Source organism: Bufo bufo, chromosome 8 (genome assembly GCF_905171765.1).
Source record: "Bufo bufo chromosome 8, aBufBuf1.1, whole genome shotgun sequence".
NCBI lineage: Eukaryota > Metazoa > Chordata > Amphibia > Anura > Bufonidae > Bufo > Bufo bufo.
Genome location: NC_053396.1, coordinates 90755006 through 90782820, shown reverse-complemented (window position 1 = coordinate 90782820; position 27815 = coordinate 90755006).

The following is a 27815-nucleotide window of genomic DNA, read 5'->3' as shown; positions in this document are numbered from 1 at the left end:
TGGGAAAAAATCATCTAGAGTGGCTGCATAAAAATAGATGAGGGAGGGGGGTTAAAACTAGAATAAAAACTAAAGGTTAAAATGACAATTAAAGTTAAAAGGAAAAAAACTTAGTCTATATTTCTATATGTCCTTGCGTTTTTCATATATATAGATACATGTTTATACTGGGTTTCGGACAACAGGGGTCTCTTTTGTGAGGATTTTGCTCGTAGGGCCCCCCAAAGAATTAATACAATATATCATATTATATATGCCTATGTATATATGTATACTGCTTTAGTGGTTGCCAAGAATAGGTACGTTGGGGTGGGGGGGAGGGAAAGCGTTTTTTTTTTTTGCGTCGGGGAGGTACCGCTAGTAGGACATGTTACAGTATAGTCTCACTAATCTAATTTAGTCTAAACGGGGCCAGAGTGTCAAGTTGATAGATCCAGTATACTTCCCTTTTTTTGTAAACGATTGAATCTGTTATATGGGTTTTCTGGTAAGTCAATGGGTGATTTTTAATGGGTGTTTGTCTTTCTCGGGTGTAGAGGTGCAATGTCTAGAGATACTGTGTTTAAGATATTGCCTTTGGATGTTTTATCCAATTGCCTTTGGATGTTTTATCTGTGTGCCTTTGGATGTTTTATCTGTGTTGATTGACTCGACAATGTAGTGGCTGGGTAGTGTGGCCCACATATTGAAGGCCGCACTTTCACTCAATCAGATATATCACGTAGTTGCCAGGGCCGGTTCTAGGTGAAATGGGGCCCTGGGGCGAAAAACCTTAAGGCCCCCCCAAATGACACTTGCTGACTTTAACGTCCCCAATTGTAAACAAATGCAAGTGGCAAAGCAACATGTACAAGTAAACATTTCTGTAATATTTATTAGTACAATAAATAAATGCAACAAAAAAGGAATCAAATATAAAAATTTCCAAGTACCAAAGTATTTTTCGAAATAAACAGTGTAGTTAGATTTTTTGAGTAGGCTTGTACTATGTTATGTACTATGTTGCTTAAAATCCAGCTGTAGGGAAAAATTTTGTGTTTTCTCCCAAATAGGGACATAACACACTACAAACAAAAACACAATGTAAACCATACCGTGCAATAGTCAAATAAAAATGATTCCTGAAACTGGGCTCTAACAAATGTTCAGATAGATGTAAGTTCGCTAATTCCAAATTAACCTATGGCATGTGAACAAACATTTCTAAAGTGGTCTGAAAATAAGTAAAGTGCTCTTGAATTACAGTGGGATGCGAAAGTTTGGGCAACCTTGTTAATCGTCATGATTTTCCTGTATAAATCGTTGGTTGTTACGATAAAAAATGTCAGTTAAATATATCATATAGGAGACATACACAGTGATATTTGAGAAGTGATATGAAGTTTATTGGATTTACAGAAAGTGTGCTATAATTGTTTAAACAAAATTAGGCAGGTGCATAAATTTGGGCACTGTTGTCATTTTATTGATTTCAAAACCTTTAGAACTAATTATTGGAACGCCAATTGGCTTGGTAAGCTCAGTGACCCTTGACCTACATACACAGGTGAATCCAATTATGAGAAAGAGTATTTAACCCCTTAAGGACCGGGCTCATTTTCACCTTAAGGACCAGGCCATTTTTTGGAAATCTGACCAGTGTCACTTTAAGTGCTCATAACTTTAAAACGCTTTGACTTACCCAGGCCGTTCTGAGATTGTTTTTTCGTCACATATTGTACTTCATGTCACTGCTAAAATTGGGTCAAAAAATTTAATTTTTTTGCATAAAAAAATACAATTTTTACCAAAAATTTTGAAAAATTAGCAAATTTCAAACTTTCAGTTTCTCTACTTCTGTAATACATAGTAATACCCCCAAAAATTATGATGATTTTACATTCCCCATATGTCTACTTCATGTTTGAATTGTTTTGGGAATGATATTTTATTTTTTGGGGATGTTACAAGGCTTAGAAGTTTAGAAGCAAATTTTGAAATTTTCAGAAATCTTCAAAATCCCACTTTTTATGGACCAGTTCAGGTTTGAAGTCACTTTGTGAGGCTTAGATAATAGAAACCTCCCAAAAATGACCCCATTCTAGAAACTACACCCCTCAAGGTATTCAAAACTGTTTTTTCAAACTTTATTAACCCTTTAGGTCTTCCACAAGAGTTAATGGCAGATGGAGAAACAATTTTGAAATTTCTATTTTTTGGAAAATTTTCCAATATAATCAATTTTTTCCAGGAGTAAAACAAGGGTTAACTGCCAAACAACACTCAAAATGGGTTGCCCTGATTCTGTAGTTTGCAAAAACACCCCATATGTGGTCGTAAACTACTGTTTGGCCGAACGGTAGCACATAGAAGGAGGGGAACACCATATGGGTTTTGGAAGGCAGATTTGGCAGGACTGGTTTTGTTTATACCATGTCCCATTTGAAGCCCCCTGTTGCACCCCTAGAATAGAAATTTCAAAAAAGTGACTCCATCTAAGAAAGTACACCCCTCAAGGTATTCAAAACTGGGTTTACAAACTTTGTTAACCCTTTAGGTGTTCCACAAGAGTTAATGGCAGATGGAGAAACAATTTTGAAATTTCTATTTTTTGGAAAAGTTTCCAATATAATACATTTTTTCCAGGAGTAAAACAAGGGTTAACTGCCAAACAACACTCAAAATGGGTTGCCCTGAATCTGTAGTTTGCAAAAACACCCCATATGTGGTCGTAAACTACTGTTTGGCCGAACGGTAGCACATAGAAGGAGGGGAACGCCATATGGGTTTTGGAAGGCAGATTTGGCAGGACTGGTTTTGTTTATACCATGTCCCATTTGAAGCCCCCTGTTGCACCCCTAGAATAGAAATTTCAAAAAAGTGACTCCATCTAAGAAAGTACACCCCTCAAGGTATTCAAAACTGGGTTTACAAACTTTGTTAACCCTTTAGGTGTTCCACAAGAGTTAATGGCAGATGGAGAAACAATTTTGAAATTTCTATTTTTTGGAAAAGTTTCCAATATAATCAATTTTTTCCAGGAGTAAAACAAGGGTTAACTGCCAAACAACACTCAAAATGGGTTGCCCTGATTCTGTAGTTTGCAAAAACACCCCATATGTGGTCGTAAACTACTGTTTGGCCGAACGGTAGCACATAGAAGGAGGGGAACGCCATATGGGTTTTGGAAGGCAGATTTGGCAGGACTGGTTTTGTTTATACCATGTCCCATTTGAAGCCCCCTGTTGCACCCCTAGAATAGAAATTTCAAAAAAGTGACTCCATCTAAGAAAGTACACCCCTCAAGGTATTCAAAACTGGGTTTACAAACTTTGTTAACCCTTTAGGTGTTCCACAAGAGTTAATGGCAGATGGAGAAACAATTTTGAAATTTCTATTTTTTGGAAAAGTTTCCAATATAATACATTTTTTCCAGGAGTAAAACAAGGGTTAACTGCCAAACAACACTCAAAATGGGTTGCCCTGATTCTGTAGTTTGCAAAAACACCCCATATGTGGTCGTAAACTACTGTTTGGCTAAACGGCAGGACATAGAAGAAGGGGAATGTCATATGGTTTTTGGAAGGCAGATTTTGCTGGACTGGTTTATTGACACCATGTACCCTTTCAAGCCCCCTGATGCACCCCTAGAGTAGAAACTCCATAAAAGTGACCCCATCTAGGAAACTACGGGATAAGGTGGTTGTTGTTTTGGGACTATTTTAGGGGTAAATTAGATTTTTGGTTGCTCTATATTACTCTTTTTGAGGCAATGTAACAAAAAAATTAAATTCTAAAATTGTTTCTACATTCGCTATTTAGTTTTGTGGAACACCTAAAGGGTTAACGTAGTTTGTAAAGTAACTTTTGAATACCTTGAGGGGTGTAGTTTCTTAGATGGGGTCACTTTTTTGGAGTTTCTAGTCTAGGCTACATCAGGGGGGGCTTCTAATGGGACATGGTGTCAAAAAAAAAACTGTCCATCAAAATCTGCCTTCCAGAAACCATATGGAGTTCCCTTCGTTCTATGCCCTGCCGTGCGGCTATATAGCCATTTACGACCACATATGGGGTGTTTCTGCAAACTACAGAATCAGGGCCATAAATATTGAGTTTTGTTTGGCTGTTAACCCTAGCTTTATTACCGGCAAAAAGGATTCAAATGGAAATTTTGCCCAAAAATGGGTGTTTTGGCACCGTTTTTATTTTATATTTTTAACACCGTTCATCCGAGGCGTTTGGGCAAAAGTTATTTTTATAGCGACGACTTTTACGCACGCGACGATGCCCAATATGTATGGCTCTCAGACTTTGGAGACACTAAGCAGGCATCCTAAAAACTGCGGCCCTCCAGATGTTGTAAAACTACAATTCCCACCATGCCCTGCTGATGGCTGTAGGTTGTCTGGGCATGCTGGGAGTTATAGTTTTACAACATCTGGAGGGCCGCAGTTTGAGGATGCCTGCACTAAAACTAATATTTTTTTGGGAAAAAAAAAATGTTTCCGTGTCTCCAAAGTCTGAGAGCCATAGTTTTTTATGTTCTCTAGTGGACTGTTGGGGATTATAAAAATTTAGTACTCCATGGAAGTGTGATACTCCCTGAAGCAATCGATAATGCAGAGGCCCGGATGATCGGGGCACGTGTCACACTGAGTGGTGGTGTCCTTCCGTATCCCCCTCTTGTGACACACTCTGCACTTTTTTTGGGTTCGTCCCTTCTTTCCAGTATGGGGGACCACACCTGGAAAGTGTTGGCCAGGGACGATCCGGGCGCCTCCAATTCCCGAGGTACTCCGGCCTGCTCTTTCCCGGTCCGAAAAGATCAGGGCCTTGAGGACTGCCTCATAGAATTGGAGGAATGTCCCTGTGCTGCCAGCGCTTCGGGATAGTACAAAAGAGTTGTACATGGCAACCTGTACCAAGTAGACCGCAACTTTTTTGTACCATGCCCGGGTTTTGCGCATGGCGTTATATGGCTTGAGGACTTGATCAGAGAGATCAACTCCTCCCATATACCGATTGTAGTCGACGATACAATCGGGCTTGAGGACCGTTGCCGCGGTACCTCGCACAGGGACTGGGGTGGTGCTGTTACTGTGGATTGTGGACAGCATAAGGACATCCCTCTTGTCCTTATACCTGACCAGCAACAGGTTTCCACTGGTAAGGGCACAGGTCTCACCCCTGGGGATAGGTACCTGGAGGGGGTAGGCAGGGAGGCCGCGTTGATTTTTCCGCACGGTCCCACAAGCGAACGTGGATCTGGCGGCAAGGGACCTGAACAAGGGGATACTGGTATAAAAGTTGTCCACGTACAAGTGGTAACCATTATCCAGCAGTGGGTACATAAGGTCCCACACGAGTTTCCCGGTAACACCCAGAGTGGGGGGACATTCTGGGGGTTGAATACGGGAATCTCGCCCCTCGTACACACGAAATTTGTAAGTGTACCCTGAGGTACTCTCACAAATTTTGTATAGCTTCACGCCATACCTCGCCCGCTTTGTGGGAATGTATTGGCGGAAACTGAGTCTCCCCTTGAACGCAACGAGAGACTCATCAACCGCGACCTCCCTTCCAGGTACGTAGGCCTCCATGAATTTGGCCCCAAAGTGATCGATGACCGGCCGTATCTTATACAGCCGGTCATAGGCAGGATCACCTCGGGGTGGACATGCTGCATTATCGGAATAATGCAGACATTTCCGGACGGCCTCAAACCGGGAGCGTGTCATGACCATACTGTACAGTGGGGTCTGGTATAGGACGTCCCCACTCCAGTATTGCCTGACACTGGGTTTTTGGACTAGACCCATATGCAGCACGAGGCCCCAAAATGTCCTCATCTCGGCTGCACTGACCGGCGTCCAGCCACCGGGTCTAGCCAAAAATGAGCCTGGGTTTTGAGCGACGAACTGTTGGGCGTACAGATTCGTCTGCTCCACCATCAGATTCACCAGTGGGTTACTGAAAAAAAAACTAAAATAGTCAATTTCAGTAAACCCCACTGTGGGAATCTGGATTCCAGGATTGCCAGCAAAATCCGGAATCTCAGGCTCAAAGTCCACTGGGGGACACCAACTAAGTTCATCGGCAGGGGGCTCCGGTGGACTTATTTGGTGGGCCGGGAAACCAGTACGAACCCCAGGGCGGCTCGTACTAGGGTGGGCCACAGGATCCCTAGCATGTGGGGCCCCTGGCTCCGCCTGGCGGCGTCTCCGCCGCCTCGGTGGCTCATCATCATCCGATGATGATGAGGAGGATGCGGATGACAAAAGGAACGTGGGGTCATCCTCATCCTCACTGGGGCTCTCAGAGTCGGAGGCAATCTGGGCGTATGCCTCCTCGGCCGAGAACATCCGGCGGGCCATGGGTGTGTGTGCGTGTATGTGTGCGTGTGTGGAAACCTTTATTATATGTGCGTGTGTGTGGGGGCAACGGGTGTTCACGTACTAAAAAAGGCAAAAAAAGAAAGGGCAAGTGTTAGGAAAAAAAAGTTCAAATTTGCTGATCAGCGGTACAACGCTGATCAGCAGTCGGTGGGGTGGTGCGGTGGTGGGGTGGGCGATGCGCTAACAGTGGACGGACGCTAAAAAGTGCCGGCCAGTCAGCGCACGCAGAAAAAAAAAAAAAAAGTGGTGGTAAGGGGAAGGGGGGCTGGTGGGGGGTGGGGGGGCTGGTGGGGGAAGGGGGGCTGGTGGGGGAAGGGGGGCTGGTGGGGGGGGGGGGGCTGGTGGGGGTGGGGGGGGGGTGCGGGGCTGGTGGGGGGGTCTGGGGTCTGATGGATCAAAAAAAGTTTTGAAATAAAAGAACTTTTTTTTTTTTTCTAACTTTTCCCTTCTTTCCCTGCCTAACGGTGCCTCTCCCTCACTGACCCTAACCTACCTGGGTGGCGATGGGTGCAGGAGGGTGATGGATGGCGATTAGGGGGACGCAGGAGCTGGTGCCGAACGGTGCTGCACGGTCAGGGTGCTGGACAGGAAGAGGAGGGGAGAGAGGAGCGCAGGAAGTTTGAATCTCGCGCCTCTCTCCCCTGCTCCAATCAGCACCCTGGACAGCGGCGTTCAGCACCAGGGCCAGCAACGCCTCTCCAAATCCTCAGACTGCGATAGGTGGTGTATAATTACGCCACCGATCGCAGTCTTTTTCCGGTTCATCGGGTCACAGGACACCCGAATGGACCGGAAACGCAGAAAACCGCAGGTCTGAATTGACCTGCGGTTTTCTGCGATCGTCGATACGGGGGGGTCAAATGACCCCCCCTGCATTGTTACGGGATGCCGGCTGAATGATTTCAGCCGGCATCCCGTTCCGATTAACCCCCGCGGCGCCGGAATGCCGATTTTAAGTCAGGACGTACCGGTACGTCCTGTGTCCTTAAGGACTCGGGAAATAGGGCGTACCGGTACGTCCTATGTCCTTAAGGGGTTAAGGGGGTCAATTGTAAGTTTCCCTCCTCTTTTAATTTTCTCTGAAGAGTAGCAACATGGCTCAAAACAACTCTCAAATGACCTGAAGACAAATATTGTTCACCATCATGGTTTAGGGGAAGGATACAGAAAGCTGTCTCAGAGATTTCAGCTGTCTGCTTCCACAGTTAGGAACATATTGAGGAAATGGAAGACCACAGGGTCAGTTCAAGTTAAGGCTCGAAGTGGCAGACCAAGAAAAATCTCGGATAGACAGAAGCGACGAACGGTGAGAACAGTCAGAGTCAACCCACAGACCAGCACCAAAGACCTACAACATCATCTTGCTGCAGATGGAGTCACTGTGCATCGTTCAACCATTCGGCGCACTTTACACAAGGAGATGCTGTATGCGAGAGTGATGCAGAGGAAGCCTTTTCTCCGCCCACAGAACAAAAAGTGCCGCTTGAGGTGGGCTAAAGCACATTTGGACAAGCCAGCTTCATTTTGGAATAAGGTGCTGTGGACTGATGAAACTAAAATTGAGTTATTTGACCATAACAAGCGGCGTTATGCATGGAGGAAAAAGAACACAGCATTCCAAGAAAAACACCTGCTACCTACAGTAAAATATGGTGGTGGTTCCATCATGCTGTGGGGCTGTGTGGCCACTGCAGGGACTGGGACTCTTGTCAAAGTTGAGGGACGCATGGATTCCACTCAGTATCAGCAGATTCTGGAGACCAATGTCCAGGAATCAGTGACAAAGCTGAAGCTGCGCCGGGGGCTGGATCTTTCAACAAGACAACGACCCTAAATACTGCTCAAAATCCACTAAGGCATTTATGCAGAGGAACAAGTACAACGTTCTGGAATGGCCATCTCAGTCCCCAGACCTGAATATAATTGAAAATCTGTGGTGTGACTTAAAGAGAGCTGTCCATGCTCGGAAGCCATCAAACCTGAATGAACTAAAGATGTTTTGTAAAGAGGAATGGTCCAAAATACCTTCAACAAGAATCCAGACTCTCATTGGAACCTACAGGAAGCGTTTAGAGGCTGTAGTTTCTGCAAAAGGAGGATCTACTAAATATTGATTTCATTTCTTTTTTGTGGTGCCCAAATTTATGCACCTGCCTAATTTTGTTTAAACAATTATAGCACGCTTTCTGTAAATCCAATAAACTTCATTTCACTTCTCAAATATCACTGTGTGTGTCTCCTATATGATATATTTAACTCTATTTTTTATCGTAACAACCAACGATTTACACAGGAAAATCATGACGATTAACAAGGTTGCCCAAACTTTCGCATCCCACTGTATATGTGCAATTACATTAACTATGACATGGGAATTAAAAAAAAGTCAGCCCAGGTAAGTAAATGCAACATCAACATAAGCTAGAACAAAATAGTTTCCATCAAAATAATTAGAATGACCATATAAAAATAAATAGAATTATTATAAACAAATATAAATAAATAGAATTATTATAAACAAATATAAATAAATAGAATTATTATAAACAAATAATTTAACAGGAATAAATGTTTTAACTTAACGTTAGATAAAAAAAACACTGCAACATCAAGCAAAAATAAATACTTTAAAGTGCAATGGTTTGAGAACCAACAAAATTATTGCTTTGAAATAAAGTTTTATGACTTCTTAAAAGTGAACCTTCCTTGCAATTGCAATCTCCGCCAGGCCATTTAGCCGATCTTATGACATGGAGGATCGCAAATAGTTCTTGATTAGCTTTAAACGTGAGTAGCTTCTCTCTCCGGATGCCACTGTAACTGGCACATTCAGGAGAATACGAAAGGCCACACTGAGATTTGGGTACAGATCCAAAAGGTTTGCTCTGTATATGTGATTTAACATATTCAGGGTGGAATCAGATACGTCATCAGGCATGCTTCTTATGGCAGTAATTATTTCTAGCTTCAAGTCATTAGGATCAATGTCCTCCATTTCTTCTGAGAAGTGTTTACAACAATCTTCCAGTCTTTGTTGATCTTTAGCAGCCTTCATCTCCTTTGTACTAAAGTGGAAATCGAAAAGATTGTAGAACGTGTTTACTTGAGTAAATCTTTCTTTTATGCTTGTCAGGGCAACATCAATCATGGGTAGAAAGAAAACTCGTTTTATATGTTCTTCTGGGGTGCAATTCACCTCATCTGTTCCCTCATAGTCAAACATTCTTATTTTTATTCCTTTTCTCTTGATGGGCAACACAAATTCCACACCTATTTCTTCTCCCAAGTCTTTAGCATTGGAATGGGCTGATTCAAAACCATATATGTCAGTTAAATATATCATATAGGAGACACACACAGTGATATTTGAGAAGTGAAATGAAGTTTATTGGATTTACAGAAAGCGTGCTATAATTGTTTAAACAAAATTAGGCAGGTGCATAAATTTGGGCACCACAAAAAATAAATGAAATCAATATTTATCCATATTCTTGCAAGAATTCCAGTGCTGTTTTAATTTCTTTTGTTAGGACATCCATCCCAATACTTGGACTCTGGAAGAGCTTGCTGGCACGATTAATGTGGTACAAAACATCATACCATACCATACCACAGTGCAGAGAGTGAATTGGCCTGAAGATATCTCCTCGGAAAGGCTCTTAGCCTCTGCAGCTGTCACATCTTTGTTTGTTGTTGCATGGATGACAAGATATTCAAGTGCAGAAACAACATCCCCTAGGTTAAAGCGCAGAACCTTAACACTATCAATCCGACACTCCAAACGAGTGTCAGAGAGGGGTTTGACAATGAGATGAGGGCAGTTCTGCTTTAAGATATCCCAACGCTGTGTAGAGGAACTAAAAAGAACATAGATTCTCTGTAAAACGCCAAAAAATGTGACAGAAAAAACAGAAGATTTGGCAGCATCCAGTATTACTAAATTCAAAGTATGACTGCTGTAGGGCAAAAACAATGCTCGTTTATTAATGGAAGGTCACAGAAGTAAATTACCCTTAAAATATAACTTTTATTAAATACGATAATAAAATAGATATTCCCCTCAAAATAAATAGTGCATATATGTGTGCAGATATAAAGAAAAATCCACCTGATATCTCCGATATCAGGGTCCGATCGCAGAATCCCCCAATATCGTTTCAAAATGCCCTGTACCCGACGGTTTTGCTCATCAAATGTACCAATGATACGCAAGTCGTCATCCTCACGTTTTACACTTGGGATGTTATGCAACAGGGTGTGTCTATCTTTTACCAGTGAATGGTGAAAGGCGTCCCTGAGGGTTTCTGATGGATAACCACGTTGGGAGAAACGAGTCCAAAGGTCCCCTGCTTGTGTCTTAAAAGTTTGCAGTGAAGAACAATTCCTTCGTATACAAAGGTATTGACCCTTCGGTATGCCTTCTTTCAAACTTGGGGGGTGATAACTATCCCAGCTTAAGAGGCTATTGGTGGATGTTGGTTTGCGGTAAGTCTCAGTACATAATTCTCCATTTTTCTTGGTAATGAGGATATCAAGGAAGGCGATACATCGACTGTTGATCTCGTGGGTGAACCTAAGGCCTATGTCGTTAATATTAAGTTGCTGAATAAATGCCTTAAATAATTCGACAGACCCATCCCACAAGATCAGGATATCATCGATGTATCGCCCCCAAAATAGGATATGGGGAGTCCATCGTTCACACGGTTCATTGAAGACGATAGTGTCTTCCTACCAGCCCAGGAGGAGATTTGCATAACTGGGCGCACAGGGGCTACCCATTGCAGTCCCCCTGAGCTGGTGGAAGAAACGTCCGTCGAACATGAAATAGTTATGTAATAATGTAAATTCAAAAATTTCCAGTACATATTGGTTATGTATTCTATGTTGAACACCCCTTGTTTGAAGAAAATACTGTGTGGCCTTCAAACCAGATTTATGTGGAATGCTAGTATAGAGGGTTTCGACATCAATCGATGCTAATAAATTATTGTCATCAGCCTCAATATTCTCGATTTTTTTCAATAAATCTGTGGTGTCACGTTTATATGATGGTAAAGAAACAACAAAAGGATTAAGTATTCTGTCAATGTAGGTACTGCTATTCTGTGTAATAGAACCGACGCCCAAGACAATAGGACGGCCTCTTAAGGGGGGATACCCCTTGTGTATTTTGGGTAAGGCGTAAAACTTAGGAATTTGTGGGTTGTTGGGGATCATGAATCTCAGTTCATCTGCGGATATGACCTTATCTTCAAAGGCCCGCAATAGTATAGTTTCCAGACACATGGCAAAGGACTCCGAGGGGTTAATAGGTAGAATCCCATAACATGTCATATCGTTTAGAAGATCATAACACATAGTCTGATACATACAGGAGAGGGAGATCGATTGGTGACCGGCTTATGCATTGCCACTATGTGAGACCACGCCCAAGTGGTACCTGGCTGGACCGCAAACCCCTTGGGACCTTCAAATGTGGCAATGGGTGTATTTGCTGTCCTTTTATTCGTAAATCATCTACTTTTTGCAGTGTCTACTAATAAATTTTATCAAATTAGGGACTTTGCAAACTGTAAGACACAGGGTGTAGTCTATCTCTGTACATGTACCTGTCCGCTCAACTATGTTGGGAAGACTAAAAGGGAACTTCGACGGAGGGTGGGCGACCATTTGAACGACATCAATCATAAACGGGATAAACCTATTGCTCGACATGTTACTGAATTCCATCAGGGAGACCCCAGAGCTATTGTTTTTCAAGTCATTGAGGTTGTACGTAAATCCGCTCGTGGCGATGACTGGGACAAACAAATTCTACGTAAAGAGGCTCAATGGATCCACCGTCTCAAAACGGTGTCTCCCTCTGGTCTAAATGAACAAATATCTTTTGCCTGCTTTCTCTGAGAACACACCTCTGCGTAACTACTTAGGTGTTTAATTTATCTTGCCTCTTTTGTATATTTATCTACGCATATTTATCTGCCTTTTTCATCAGACCAAAATAGGTCTAGTGCGTTTTATTGTCATCTATGGGGATTCGTGGGTTATTGGTTCAACTTATTACATTCTTGGCCCCCGTTTATATTATCCTCTTTCTATACATGCATACCCTCTGTTTTAATTGTCCCTCTGGCCCCTATTATAGGTTGTCCAATTGCATCATAATAATCTAACTAATAATGATATTGACTCCATACTACATGCTTCTCAGCCCCTCAGGTCATGGTATATACTTTGTGCAATGTTGCGCCTTTAATTTGAGTAGTAATTCCTCTTGCCGATGTGCAGGGCCTGTGGAACACTATTTGCGTTCCACATACCGGAAGTACGTCAGTGGTGGAACGCATTTTGCGTTCCAAATACCGGAAGTGATGTATCGTCGTCACTTTCTGTTTTTTTATTTTTGAGCGGCGGCACCTGGAAAGTGGCGTTTGAATAAAGATATGGTCAGTTTGGACATTCCTTGCACCTGTTATCATCTAGGCGGCCAGTATCTGGGACATCACTACCAGTTTATTACTTGTCCCCTGAGGAACCTTCGCTACCTGTTGGGGAAACGCGCCGGGACGTTATTTAATATCTATGTGGTCTTTTTTTAGGGACATACAGGGCACATTAGGGTGAGCCGTCGATTGAGTGGGGTCGTTCCTTTCGGGGTGAGTGCTCCACAGCTAGGTAGGGAGACCCCTAGGGATAATGAGGGATATACCTTCACTCAGCTGGCCTCAACTATACCACCTCCGCATCTTTTTAGTTGTTACCGGCATCCAGGTGAAAAGGAATTTCTTATCATCGACTATTGACATCTTTCCACCCGTGATCACCACTAATCCATACCTGGGTACCATGAGTAAACTAGCACATGGCTGCCAAACAGTTATATCTATTCTGTTAAAGGGAATCTGTCACCTGCTTTTAGCATTTTAAGCTGTCACCATCGCTATGTTCACTAAAGTACCTTATTTCCAGCAGTCTTCTTTTTACTTGATTTCGTTTTGTCCTTTTGATATAAAAGCGCTTTTTATGATATGCTAATGAGGGTTCAAAGTTCCCAGAGGGGCGTTTTTTTTCCTCTCCGGTGCCCAGTGACGCCCCCCTGCAGTGCCCAAGAACGCCTCCTGATTCTGAAATAACCTCCCACAGCCCGGCAAACGGTTCCGCCCCCTCCCCACGTCATAGTCTACCTTCTAGAAATGCCCCATCCTTCTTCCTTTCGGCGGCCAGAAAACTCCTGCAGGCGCAGTACCGCCTGCGGCCTGCGCCTGCGTGATCATCAACCTCCTGAGGGCAACAGCCTCAAAAGTCTCACTGGGCATGCACCGAGCCCAGTGATGTAACCTGAGTGCTGTTGCCCTGAGGAGGTTGATGATCGCGCAGGCGCAGGCCGCAGGCGGTACTGCGCCTGCTTGGGTTTTCTGGCCGCCGAGGCAGACAACCCTTGAAGTGACAACCCTCAAAACCGCTATGGCCGGAAGAAATAGCCGATCTGAAGACATTCATGGTGCGATAAGCCTTGCCTTCCTCGTAGAGGGAGGAGAGGAACTGGATAATCTCACTCACAGACGCAGTAGTGGGATCCAGGTTCCGAAGGAAGCACCAATTAGCGCAGGACTGCCAGGCTGCCCGATAGGCCTTTCTGGTTCCAGGGGCCCATGCGCTTTCCAAAAGGAATCTAGCTGTCTCCGAAACCTCTTGGGATTGCCAGGATTCCCTGATACACTGCACGCCAGCAGACGCAAGGAGCCCTCCAAAATCAAAGGATGCGGCTGGTTCATTGGACCTACCAACAGAGACGGCTGGCTGGGAAGCAAGAGGGGACTGTCCACCAGCAGTTCCAGCAGTTGTGGGTACCAAGACTGGGTCCCCCAACGGGGAAGTATTAGAACAAGCTCCGATGCTTGGCGACGCACGGTGGCCAAGACTCGAGGAATCAGGGAAAACGGTGGGAAGGCGTACATCACGTCATCCGACCAAGGTTGAAGAAAGGCGTCCACCGCCTCCGCGGCAGGATCTGGTCTCCAGCTGAAATATCTGGGCAGTTGGGCGTTCCATCGAGACGGAAAGAGGTCGATAGAAAATGGACCCCAACGTGATGAGATGGCGGAGAAAACCCCCACATCTAACCTCCAATCGCTGGCATCCGAAATGTAGTGAGAGTTTTTAATCGGCCAACGTATTGTGGAGACCGGGAAGATATTCCGCCACCACCGACACATTGTTGGTCAGACAATAGTCCTAAAAGTCCTTTGCCAAGTGCGTCAACATGGTGGAGTGGGTCCCCCCCATCCAGTTGATGTAACGAACCGTTGAAATATTGTCCATACGGAGACGATTGCAAGCCTCAGCTTTCCCACTGGTGAAGCTGCGGATCGTAAAGGACCCCGCCAGAAGTTCCAGCGCGTTGATGTGCAGGTGAGACTCAATAGCTGACCACGGACCTCCGGTAGATATTCCCTCACAGTTAGCTCCCCAACCGTGGAGGCTGGCATCCGACTCCACCACTATATCCGGTTGAGGGCCGAAGATTGCCTTGCCGTTCCAAGCGGAAAGGTTGCCGATCCACCATTTCAGTTCGTTGCGCGTCTCTTGATCCAAGGAAATCAGATCCGCATATGCCGCACCCGCCTGCAGGTGTGCGATCTTGAAATGTTGGAAAGCACGATAATGCAGTGGTGCAGGAAAGATGGCTTGAATCGAGGACGACAGGAGACCGATGACTCGAGCCAGATGCCTGAGAGAGATCTGCGACAAACCCAGAGTGCGGAGCAATTCCTTGCGAATCGTCCGAACATTTTCCGACGGGAGGCTGAGTGTCAATGAGGTAGAACTCACCAGAAAACCGAGAAACTCCATGGTCTGGGAAGGAGAAAGACATGACTTCTCGTGATTGATTATGAACCCCAAGCTGGAGAGGAGGTTCATAGCCATGCGAAGATGGACCTGGAGTGTAGCACAATTCCTGGCCATGATCAGGATGTCATCCAGGTAAATTATAAGTCTTACCCCCGGCTGCGGAGGTAAGCCACCACCTGTCGCATGAGTTTGGTGAAACACCAGGGAACAGAACAGAGACCAAACGGGAGGCACGTGAAGTGCCAAATGCTCCCTTGCCAGCGAAACTGGAGAAGATCCCTGGAGGAGGGAGCAACCGGGACCGTTAAATAAGCATCCTTGAGATCAAGCTTTGCCATCCAATCGCCCGGCAACAGCATGTCCCTTAGAAGGTGGATGCCCTCCATTTTGAAGTGACGATACCTTAGGAATGTATTCAGAGCCTTCAGGTTGATGACGGGGCGATGCTGGCCTCCTTTCTTTTCGACTACGAAAATGCCGCTTATTACTCCACCGTGAGTGTGAGTAGATAACTCCACGGCCGCCTTTAGGACCAGAGTCTGTAATTCTGCGTCTATAAGGGCCTGAAACGCTAGAGACCGGGTCATGGACCGTGGGGGAGATGGGAATTAGAGGGGGCCCCAAGGGTCACTGGTAATGGAAGCCCATACATGCAAAAAATGTTGGAGTCTGCCCCCTACATAACTGTCCGAAAAAAGGAGATGAGGTGGATGACTTACCAAAGGGTCGCCTGAGATCAAAAATCTTAGCCAGTGGCCCCATTATATCCAACAATTTGTCCTGGCAGGCTCGCCGAGCTGAATCCAAGCCTCTACGGGGGTTAAACCCTGATTTTGATAAAAATTGGACCATCTTCGGGTCCACTACTGGCGTCTCACAAACCTTATTAGGGATGGTCGGACGCGGGCACTCGGCCCGAAGCTTATTCCGCGTCTCTTTACTAAGAGGTTTGCAGATCATAGACTCTAAGTAACTGTCTAAATGAGGGGCTGGAAGCCACTCCGAGGATCTAGGGTGGTGGAGGGAGTCCGGATCAAATAACAGATCGCCCGCAGGGTCCGTAAGGGGAACGGGCGAACTAGAGGTTGTAGCAGACTTACTAAGGGTAGGCTGAAGTGGCCGGGGCGAAAAAACCCACTGATGCCCCTTTGTCATCTGCCATGTCTACGCCCTCCTCCTCAGAATCGTGAGGTGATTCCAGTAAAGCCTCCTCCTCAGACTCTCTGCAGGAGTCAGTATCAGACTCAGGATGGGACCGGGCTGATTTCCATTGCCGTGCACGTTCTGCCTGGCGCGGACAGGCTCGTTTGCGCGACCTAGGCGCGCCGTCATGGGATGGTACCCGGCCATCATTACTAATGATTCTGGAGACACTTAGTGTTGTCACGGGAGGAGGATTAAGGGCCAGACTAGTGGACGGATTAGCAATAAGGACCTGGGAATTGGAAAGGGTCAGTACAGACGACATGGACCCCATAGCAGTCATAATGGCATTGGAGATAGACTGTTGCAGGGCCAGAGCCTAAGCCTCAGAGGAAATAGGAACCAATCCACCTGCTGCAGGCATGGATCCCTGTAAGGCAGGAGGGGGAGGGTTATCCTCCTCACCAGAGCTACCTCGGGCTGGTTTAGGGGCCCTATGAGCAGACATTTTATTGAAGCGCTAAAGCTGTTGAGGTGAAACACACCACCTAATAGCAGAAAAATATAAACCTCTTATTTCTAAATAATCTCTGCAGGGTAGCGAACAGTAATCCTGACCCTGGGGAGGGAGCTGCCTCACTACCTCACTACTATTAACCGAGAAGGTGGGGTTAGTCACCCACACCTTAGAGAAAAAAGCAGTCGCCAACCTGTAGCAGTGGGGAGCCGTCCGCCAAATACACTGAGCGGAGCGGCGATCCCAGAGAAGATGGCGTCCGAAATCTCGCGAGATTTCAGACACCGCAACGGCCAGGAAGACGGAGCCGAACAAAAACTAAGATGGCGCCCGAGATCCCGCTCGACGTCGCGAGATCTCGGGCGCGCCGAACTGCCGCTGAATAGAAGAAGAACCCCCTCTACCAGAGCAGGGAGAAAAAAACAAAAGGTGAGAGAAAAAAAGGGGGGACCACCGGAGCCGCAAGGGGGGACGCAAAAGGGGGGGGGGGGAAGGCAACAAATCCCCTCAGTACTAAGAGGGTATATGAAGAAAACCTAAAACAAGGAAAAGTGAAAAAAAAAAACATAAAACAGAATACCCAACAATAAGGTAGACAGAACTCACAGGAAAAGACAGGTGGAACCCACACTATAAGGAAAAATAAATCAAATCTGAGTAAATATATACCAAATGCCACAAAAACCTGAACCAGATTAGTGTGGATACTTAGCTGGGTGGCAGCAGCAAAGAAAGAGGAAGATATGCTGGGATGGAGCGTCCTTTATAGGGGACTTAGGAGGCGGGGCTATCAGCCCATTGGTGGTTATATTCTTGTTTTTTCTTTGCTGCTGTGTGGTTCAGTAAAGAAAGGGTTAAGCAATAGGAGCCTCCGTGTCTTGAAATAAAATCACGCCTATCTAGGTGGATTTTTCTTTATATCTGCACACATATATGCACTATTTGTTTTGAGGGAATATCTATTTTATTATCGTATTTAATAAAAGTTATATTTTAAGGGTAATTTACTTCTGTGACCTTCTACTTATTTGCCCTAATTAGTGGAATATCGTTTATTAATGGCCAAAATCCTTGTTTGGACACCCTGTTTCTTCCCCTTCATGTTACTGCCATTATCATAGCTCTGACCTCTGCAGTTATCAATACTGATGTTCAGTTCATTCAGGTGTTTTAAAAATACATCACACAAGGCCTCCCCAGTTGTTTCTTCCACAGCAAGGAAACCAGCAAAGTGTTCAAAAACTGATGCTCCAACTGACAGTTCACAATGCGAATGGTTATTGAAAGTTGTTCCACATGGCTTGTATCAGGTGTGCAGTCCATGATCACACCATAGTACTTTTCTGTACGAATTCTTTCTGCCACAGCCTGTAGTATGGTATTACCCATCTGCCTTATAAGCTCGTTCTGAATGTCCTTACTGATGTAGTGCTGTTTAATTTTCTTCTTCTGAATTTTTCTCACATATTCATTCATAACTGAGTCATATTTTGCAAGAAGCTCCACCAAGCCAAGAAAATTATCATTGTGGGGATGATATAGTCTATCTGTACTTCCATGTAAGGCCAGATTGCGTTGCGCCAAATGACAAATAATGTCTATTATCCTTGTGCGTAGGCTATGCCAGTCCTGCATGCACTGCTCATGAGCAGCAGAGTGCTCATGTTCTTTCAGGTATGAATGGATATTTTTCCACTTGTTAAACCCATGTTTGGATATTGTAATATCCCGTTTTCCAAATACGACGAAGCAGAAACAAAATACTTTATCTACTTTCTCAGAGTAAACCAGCCATGTACGTAGAATTTTGTCTCCATTGCCTACTTGAATGAAATAATTTTCTTTTATAAAACGTCTTGGAGTTGCTGATTTGTTCTGTGGAAAGACAATGTACATAATTTGCTTGGGGCCTCTCTTCACCAACTCCATTCTCTGGGCATCAGAAATTGCAGTAGGCCACAATTCTGGGTCGTCACTTAAAACATCAGAAATGTCTACATTTTCCGGTGGTAAAATAATACTCATGGAAACAGCAGTATTAGTGCTTTCTGCAGCAATTTCAGTGGTGACTGGTTCACTTCCACATTGCATCTGTGCTTCCACAGAAGAGACTGTGTCCTTGGATCCATGACCTTCAGCTTCCTCTCCAATTTCTGTGGCTGGTGGTAAAGGAGTTCCATCACTGGATGTTGAAGCTTAAACTTGCTGTGATTCTCGATGTGGTTGAAAGAATGATGTTAGTTTTGGATAGGTCTCCAACTTCCTTGTTTTTTCTTCTGCTTTTTTCCTTTTCTGAGAACCACTGAGATAGGATCGCTTCATCTTAGCCCAGTAATTTTACAATATACTTAAAAAAAATATATAGTTATGTACAAGTCTATTTTTATATTTAAGCATTAAAGTGAATTTAATAATACAGAATTTCAGTTTACCCTATATTACTCCAAGAGTACAGGAGGGAGACACCAGTGGCTGCCTGCAGCTCCTCCCTCCTCCCTCACTAGGAGTGTAACGTCAGTGATATCGATAAAATCATAAAACAGTACTGTCATCAATAAAAACAATAATACACTGCGTGCAGAATTATTAGGCAAATGAGTATTTTGACCACATCATCCTCTTTATGCATGTTGTCTTACTCCAAGCTGTATAGGCTCGAAAGCCTACTACCAATTAAGCATATTAGGTGATGTGCATCTCTGTAATGAGAAGGGGTGTGGTCTAATGACATCAACACCCTATATTAGGTGTGCATAATTATTAGGCAACTTCCTTTCCTTTGGCAAAATGGGTCAAAAGAAGGACTTGACAGGCTCAGAAAAATCAAAAATAGTGAGATATCTTGCAGAGGGATGCAGCACTCTTAAAATTGCAAAGCTTCTGAAGCGTGATCATCGAACAATCAAGCGTTTCATTCAAAATAGTCAACAGGGTCGCAAGAAGCGTGTGGAAAAACCAAGGCGCAAAATAACTGCCCATGAACTGAGAAAAGTCAAGCGTGCAGCTGCCAAGATGCCACTTGCCACCAGTTTGGCCATATTTCAGAGCTGCAACATCACTGGAGTGCCCAAAAGCACAAGGTGTGCAATACTCAGAGACATGGCCAAGGTAAGAAAGGCTGAAAGACGACCACCACTGAACAAGACACACAAGCTGAAACGTCAAGACTGGGCCAAGAAATATCTCAAGACTGATTTTTATAAGGTTTTATGGACTGATGAAATGAGAGTGAGTCTTGATGGGCCAGATGGATGGGCCCGTGGCTGGATTGGTAAAGGGCAGAGAGCTCCAGTCCGACTCAGACGCCAGCAAGGTGGAGGTGGAGTACTGGTTTGGGCTGGTATCATCAAAGATGAGCTTGTGGGGCCTTTTCGGGTTGAGGATGGAGTCAAGCTCAACTCCCAGTCCTACTGCCAGTTTCTGGAAGACACCTTCTTCAAGCAGTGGTACAGGAAGAAGTCTGCATCCTTCAAGAAAAACATGATTTTCATGCAGGATAATGCTCCATCACACGCGTCCAAGTACTCCACAGCGTGGCTGGCAGGAAAGGGTATAAAAGAAGAAAATCTAATGACATGGCCTCCTTGTTCACCTGATCTGAACCCCATTGAGAACCTGTGGTCCATAATCAAATGTGAGATTTACAAGGAGGGAAAACAGTACACCTCTCTGAACAGTGTCTGGGAGGCTGTGGTTGCTGCTGCACGCAATGTTGATGGTGAACAGATCAAAACACTGACAGAATCCATGGATGGCAGGCTTTTGAGTGTCCTTGCAAAGAAAGGTGGCTATATTGGTCACTGATTTGTTTTTGTTTTGTTTTTGTCATGGTCTTACCTTCTTGCTGTTCTCCTTCGTTTGACATGTGCTGGCGGCCATCTTGGTTTCTGGGTTTCTTGTAGCCTTCCACCCTGCGGCTCCTCCTTCCCACTGGGAGGAGCTGGATGCCTAGCTCATATATATAGGAGGTCTGTGGCTTCAGTTCCTTGCTTGGTCCTCTTGTGTTCACATGCTTCTAAGACTGCTGCTGCTTCTGGTTCCTGATCCTGGCTTCGTCTGACTACCCTGCTGGTTCCTGATCCTGGCTTCGTCTGACTACCCTGCTGGTTCCTGATCCTGGCTTCGTCTGACTACCCTTCTGGTTCCTGACCTCTGGCTTCGCAAAGACTCTGCTCGGTTTCACCATCCGTTTGGACTTTTGCTTTACAGCTTTATTTTCAATAAAGCCTTCTTATTTTCACTTATCTCTTGTTGTACGTCTGGTTCATGGTTCCGTGACAGTTTTTGAATGTCAGAAATGTATATTTGTGAATGTTGACATGTTATATTGGTTTCACTGGTAAAAATAAATAATTGAAATGGGTATATATTTGTTTTCTGTTAAGTTGCCTAATAATTATGCACAGTAATAGTCACCTGCACACACAGATATCCCCCTAAAATAGCTAAAACTAAAAACAAACTAAAAACTACTTCCAAAAATATTCAGCTTTGATATTAATGAGTTTTTTGGGTTCATTGAGAACATGGTTGTTGTTCAATAATAAAATGAATCCTCAAAAATACAACTTGCCTAATAATTCTGCACTCCCTGTAGGTTTAATCGTGGCTGGCCCACACATCTGGTTCATCAATCAGTCTGGAGATTTAATTTGTGGACGTTCATACAGAAGAAACTGTATATTGTGTGGCACATTGTATATATATGTATAACAGAAATATATTTCACATGAAAACTTACAATTACTTGGCTTGGCCCTTGGGGATCTCGGACACCACTTCAACACTTGGCTGGGGGCTCGGTGGAGCTGATGGGTTTTATCCTAATGAGAAAGATTTCATAATAAGGATTTGGAGAAGGGGCAGTGGGATAGCAGAGCAGGGAGAGGCTGGTGCTGCTACTAGGGGGTCATACCATAGGGGAGTAATAAAGCCCACCATAATGCCCCCCCAGTAGTAATAATTCTCCTTATATTACAGTGCAAAAAATACCCCCTTGTAATGCCCCCAGTTAAGCTAATGTTCCCATAGTGCCACCATAATGTACCAGTATAAAATACCCCTATATAGTGTCCCCAGTAAATGCCCCATAGTGCTCCTCTCACCTCTTCCTCCTAGTGCACTCATAATGTACCAGTATAAAATGCCCCTATATAATGCCCCAGTTGATGCCCTCAGTGTCCCCCATAATTTGCAAGCATAAAATACCCCTTCTTAGTGCCCCCGTAGATGACCCCATAGTATTCCTCTCCCCCTTCCCCATAGTACCCACCATAATGTGTCCCAGTATAAAATGCCACTGTACAGAGCACTCCATATAACATACCCCTTCTTTGAAGCCTCAGTAGATGCCCCTATAGTGCCCACCAATAATGTGCCTGCAAGAAGTGCCCCTATAGTGCCACCTAATAATGTGCCAGTAAAAAGTGCCCCCAATAATGTGCCAGTAATAAGTGCCCCCATAGATGCCCCCCAATAATGTGCCAGTAAAATGTGTCCCCATAGTGCAACCTAATAATGTGCCAGTAAAAAGTGCCCCCAATGATGCCGCCAGCGTCACATTTCTCCCCCTCCATGTCACATTTTACCCCCTCAATGTCTTTTCCCCCCTCTCCATCATCATCCATGTCACATTTCTCCCCCTCCATGTCACATCATCAATTGCTTTGGTCCATTAAAAATAGACTGAATATTACTCAACACAACCACCAATGTTGCGCATGTATCTGGTCATGGTGGATATAAAGCAAAATGAATACTCTCCATTTTATCTTTCAATTGCACAAGCGTCTAATCTTTCTCCCAAAAATAGGCACATGGGTAAAAATACTAAAAGCAAACATTTTTCCCGAACAACTAGAAAACCGAAATGGTGCTCCTCACCTCCTCCTCGATGACGTCACTGCGCTGAGCGACGTCACGTGGTCCCGACTCTTCTTCTTCAGCTGACAAGCTGTCAGCCAGGCAGAGATGAAGCCATGCCTCGTCTCCTCTTGACTCGACGTGCTGGATCAGCTTCCTGAGCAGCTCTTCCATCCGGACGGTGAGTACTTCTTCCTCTCTCCACAGCTCGCCGGCGCCGCTCTTCTTTCTACAGCACAGCTGACCAGAACACTTCGGCTCTTCTGGACTCTGGAACCTCAGCGCCGCCTTCAGGATCTTCTCCGCTGCTAACGCCGCTCCAAATTCAGCGCCGTCGGTTCTCCAACGCTGCTGCACCTTCTTCTGCCCGGTAATGCCGGCGCAGCACAATAGCTCTTTTGGAGCTACGCCGGCAATCCACCAAGGCTTCACACAACGTCTTCTTCTTCCAGGCATCGTGGCGGACAAGCTCCGGATTTGCTGAGACCGTCTATAAATACTTGAATTTCCCGCCACTGGAACTCCACTCTCCAATCAAATGCTGGCCGAATTCAGGTGCCTCTGCAACAGGTAAGTAACCAAGAACCAATCAGAATCATTTATTTAATCACCTCAGAATACTGTCACATAGCTGAAAAAAGAACACAAATCAAGGGGGAAAAAAGGGGGGGAATAAAAGCACTACCACTCCCATTATGCTCAATGATACCATGGAGGCGCCTCCGGCATACGCCTCCGTGCCCACTATCATTATCTGTACACAGAGAGTTATCACTGTGTTATCTGTGGTGTTACATAGGACTGCAGGTGATTACTACATTATCTGCAAAATACTTGGCTTGCCCCTGGTGCTGGCAACCCACTCTACGCCACTGGTCAAAGTAACTAACTTTGGGGTCTGGCATGGGGAAGGGGGGGAAATAGTTTTGGTCAGCTCCTGTTAACTTTAGTGTTTGACCATTAAAACATCTGCTGACCATTGAAACAAACAACAATGGCGTGTGTGGTCACCTCTAGAGATAAGCGAATTTCATATTTTGAAATTCGTTCACGCTTCGTTTGGTGGAAAAAGCAGAATTGTGTTATGGATTCTGTTACCACAGACCATAACGCAATGCTATGACAGAATGCATAACGGAATGGCTTTAGAGGCATTTCGTTATTCATTCCGTCATAATAGAAGTCTATAGCCTGCATAACGGATCCGTCCCATTTTCGTTATGCAGGGGAGTCCTCTCCTGCATAACGGAAATGGGACGGATCCGTTATGCAGGCCATAGATTCTATTATGACGGAATGAATAACGGAATGCCTCTAAAGCCATGCCGTTATGCATTACATCATAGAATTGCGTTATGGTCTGTGGTAACGGAATCCATAACGCAATTCTGCTTTTACCACCAAACGAAGCGTGAACAAATTTCAAAACATGAAATTCGCTCATCTCTTGTCACCTTATTAAATGTACCCATCCAAGTAAATGTGTCTCCTGTCATTGCTCTGCAGTGTCCTGCCATGCTTGTTCTGCTAGATTATTTATTTTTAGGTATTTTTTTAACTCTCCATGATTATGATGTTATACAAATACACACATTAGCTCTGCAGTACACAAATACATTATATACACACACACAGCTCTGCTGCATGCATAGCTGACATATATGAGCAAACAAACACATACAGTTCTGCTACATATAGAGCTGACAAACACAGCACTGCTACATATATACAGTGGATAAAAAAAAGTCTACACACCCCTGTTAAAATGTCAAATTTCTGGGATGTAAAAAATGAGACAAAGATAAATCATTTCAGAACTTTTTCCACCTTTAATGTGACCTATAAACTGTACCACTCAATTGAAAAACAAACTGAAATCTTTTAGGTGGAGGGAAGAAAACAAAAAAAAACCTAAAATAATGTGGTTGCAAAAGTGTGCACACCCTCTAATAACTGGGGATGTAGCTGTGTTCAGAATTAAGCAATCACATTCAAAATCATGTTAAATAGGAGTCAGCATACACCTGCCATCATTTAAAGTGCCTCTGATTAAGGGCTCGTTCACACGAACGTTTTTTGCGTTCCGTATACGGGCCGTTTATTGCGTTCCGTATACGGTCCGTATACGGTACCATTAATTTCAATGGGTCCGCAAAAAAAACTGAATGTACTTCGTGAGCATTCCGTTTCCGTATGTCCGCAATTCCGTTCCGCTAGATTTTGAGTCTTGTCCTATTTTTGTCTGCAAATCACGGTCCGTGGCCCTATTCAAGTCAATGGGTCCGCAATAAAAACAGAACACATACGGAAATGCATCCGTATGTCTTCCGTATCCGTTCAGTTTTTTTTCAGAACAATCTATTAAAGATGTTATGCCCAGCCCAATTTTTTCTATGTAATTACTGTATACTGTATATGCCATACGGAAAAACAGAACGGAAAAACGGAACCGAAACGGAAACCCAACGGAAACAAAAAACGGAACAACGGATCAGGAAAAAAAGGCCTGCAAAACACTGAAAAAGCCATACGGTCGTGTAAAAGAGGCTTAACCCCAAATAAAGTTCAGCTGCTCTAGTCGGTCTTTCCTGAAATGTTCTTAGTTGTATCCCACATCAAAAGCCATGGTCCACAGAGAGCTTCCAAAGCATCAGAGGGATCTCATTGTTAAAAGGTATTAGTCAGGAGAAGGGTACAAAAGAATTTCCAAGGCATTAGATATACCATGGAACACAGTGAAGACAGTCATCATCAAGTGGAGAAAATATGGCACAACAGTGACATTACCAAGAACTGGATGTCCCTCCAAAATTGATGAAAAGACGAGAAGAAAACTGGTCTGGGAGGCTACCAAGAGGCCTACAGCAACATTAAGGCTGCGTTCACACGGGCGAGTATTCCGCGCGGGTGCAATGCGGTAGGTGAACGTATTGCACCCGCACTGAATCCTGACCCATTCATTTTTATGGGGCTGTTCAGATGAGCGGTGATTTTCACGCGTCACTTGTGCGTTGCGTGAAAATCACAGCATGCTCTATATTCTGCGTTTTTCACGCAACGCAGGCCCCATAGAAGTGAATGGGGTTGCGTGAAAATCGCAAGCATCCGCAAGCAAGTGCGGATGCTGTGCGATTTTCACGCATGGTTGCTAGGTGACAGTCTATTCACTGTATTATTTTCCCTTATAACATGGTTATAAGGGAAAATAATAGCATTCTGAAAACAGAATGCAAAGTAAGTGATCAGTTGAGGGTTAAAAAAAATAAAAAAAATTAACTCACCTTCTCCGTTTGTTCGCGTAAGTCCCGGTCTCTTCTTTACTTCTCAAAAGATGAACTATGGGCTAAAGGACCTTTGGTGACGTAAGATCACATGCTCCAATCACATGGTCCATCACCGCGGTGATGGACCATGTGATTGGAGCATGTGATCTGACGTCACCAAAGGTCCTTTAGCCCATAGTTTATCTTTTAAAGAACTAAAGACCGGGAGAACTACGCGAACAACAGGAGAAGGTGAGTTAATTTTTTTAATTTTTTTTAACCCTCAACTGATCACCTACTAAGCATTCTGTTTTCAGAAGGCTATTATTTTCCCTTATAACCATGTTATAAGGGAAAATAATAACATCTACACAACACCGAACCCAAACCTGAACTTCTGTGAAGAAGTTCGGGTCTGGGTACCACAGTCGGTTTTTTATCACGCGCGTGCAAAACACATTGCACACGCACGATAAAAACTGAACATCGGAACGCAATCGCAGTCAAAACTGACTGCAATTGCATTCCTACTCGCGCGGGTTTGCCGCAACACACCGGGACGCATCCGGAACTAATCCGGACACGCTCGTGTGAACGCAGCCTAAAGGAGCTGCAGGAATATCTGGCAAGTACTGGCTGTGTGGTACATGTGACAACAATCTCCCGTATTCTTCATATGTCTGGGCTATGGGGTAGAGTGGCAAGATGAAAGCCTTTTCCTACGAAGGAAAAACATCCAAGCCAGGCTACATTTTGAAAAAACACATCTGAAGTCTCCCAAAAGCATGTGGGAAAAGGTGTTATGGTCTGATGAAACCAAGGTTGAACTTTTTGGCCATAATTCCAAAAGATATGTTTGGCGCCAAAACAACACTGCACATCACCAAAAGAACACCATACCACAGTGAAGCATGGTGGTGGCAGCATCATGCTTTGGGGCTGTTTTTCTTCAGCTGGAACTGGGGCCTTAGTTAAGCTAGAGGGAATTATGAACAGTTCCAAATACCAGTCAATATTGGTACAAAACCTTCAGGCTTCTGCTAGAACGCTGAACATGAAGAGGAACTTCATCTTTCAGCATGACAACGACCCAAAGCATACATCCAAATCAACAAAGGAATGGCTTCACCAGAAGAAGATTAAAGTTTTGGAATGGCCCAGCCAGAGCCCAGACCTGAATCCAATTGAAAATCTGTGGGGTGATCTGAAGAGGGCTGTGCACAGGAGATGCCCTCGCAATCTGACAGATTTGGAGTGTTTTTGCAAAGAAGAGTGGGCAACTCTTGCCAAGTCAAAATGTGCCATGCTGATAGACTCATACCCAAAAAGACTAAGTGCTGTAATAAAATCAAAAGGTGCTTCAGCAAAGTATTAGTTTAAGGGTGTGCACACTTATGCAACCATATTATTTTATTTTTATATTGTTTTTCAATTGAGTTGTACAGTTTATAGGTCACATTAAAGGTGGAAAAAGTTCTGAAATGATTTATCTTTGGCTCATTTTTTTACATCCCAGAAACCTGACATTTTAACAGGGGCGTGTAGACTTTTTATATCCACTGTAGCTAACAAACATAGGTTTGCTATATACACACCCGACATATACACACATACAAAGCTCTCTCTCACACACAACATACACTATTATCTTAAATAAAAGACCATTGGGATCATTTATCAAACTGGTGTAAAGTAGAACTTGTTTAGTTGCCCAAAGCAACCAATCAGATCCCACCTTTCATTTTCCAAAGGACCTGTCAAAAAAGAAAGGTGGTTGCTATGAGCCCACATATTTCTTTA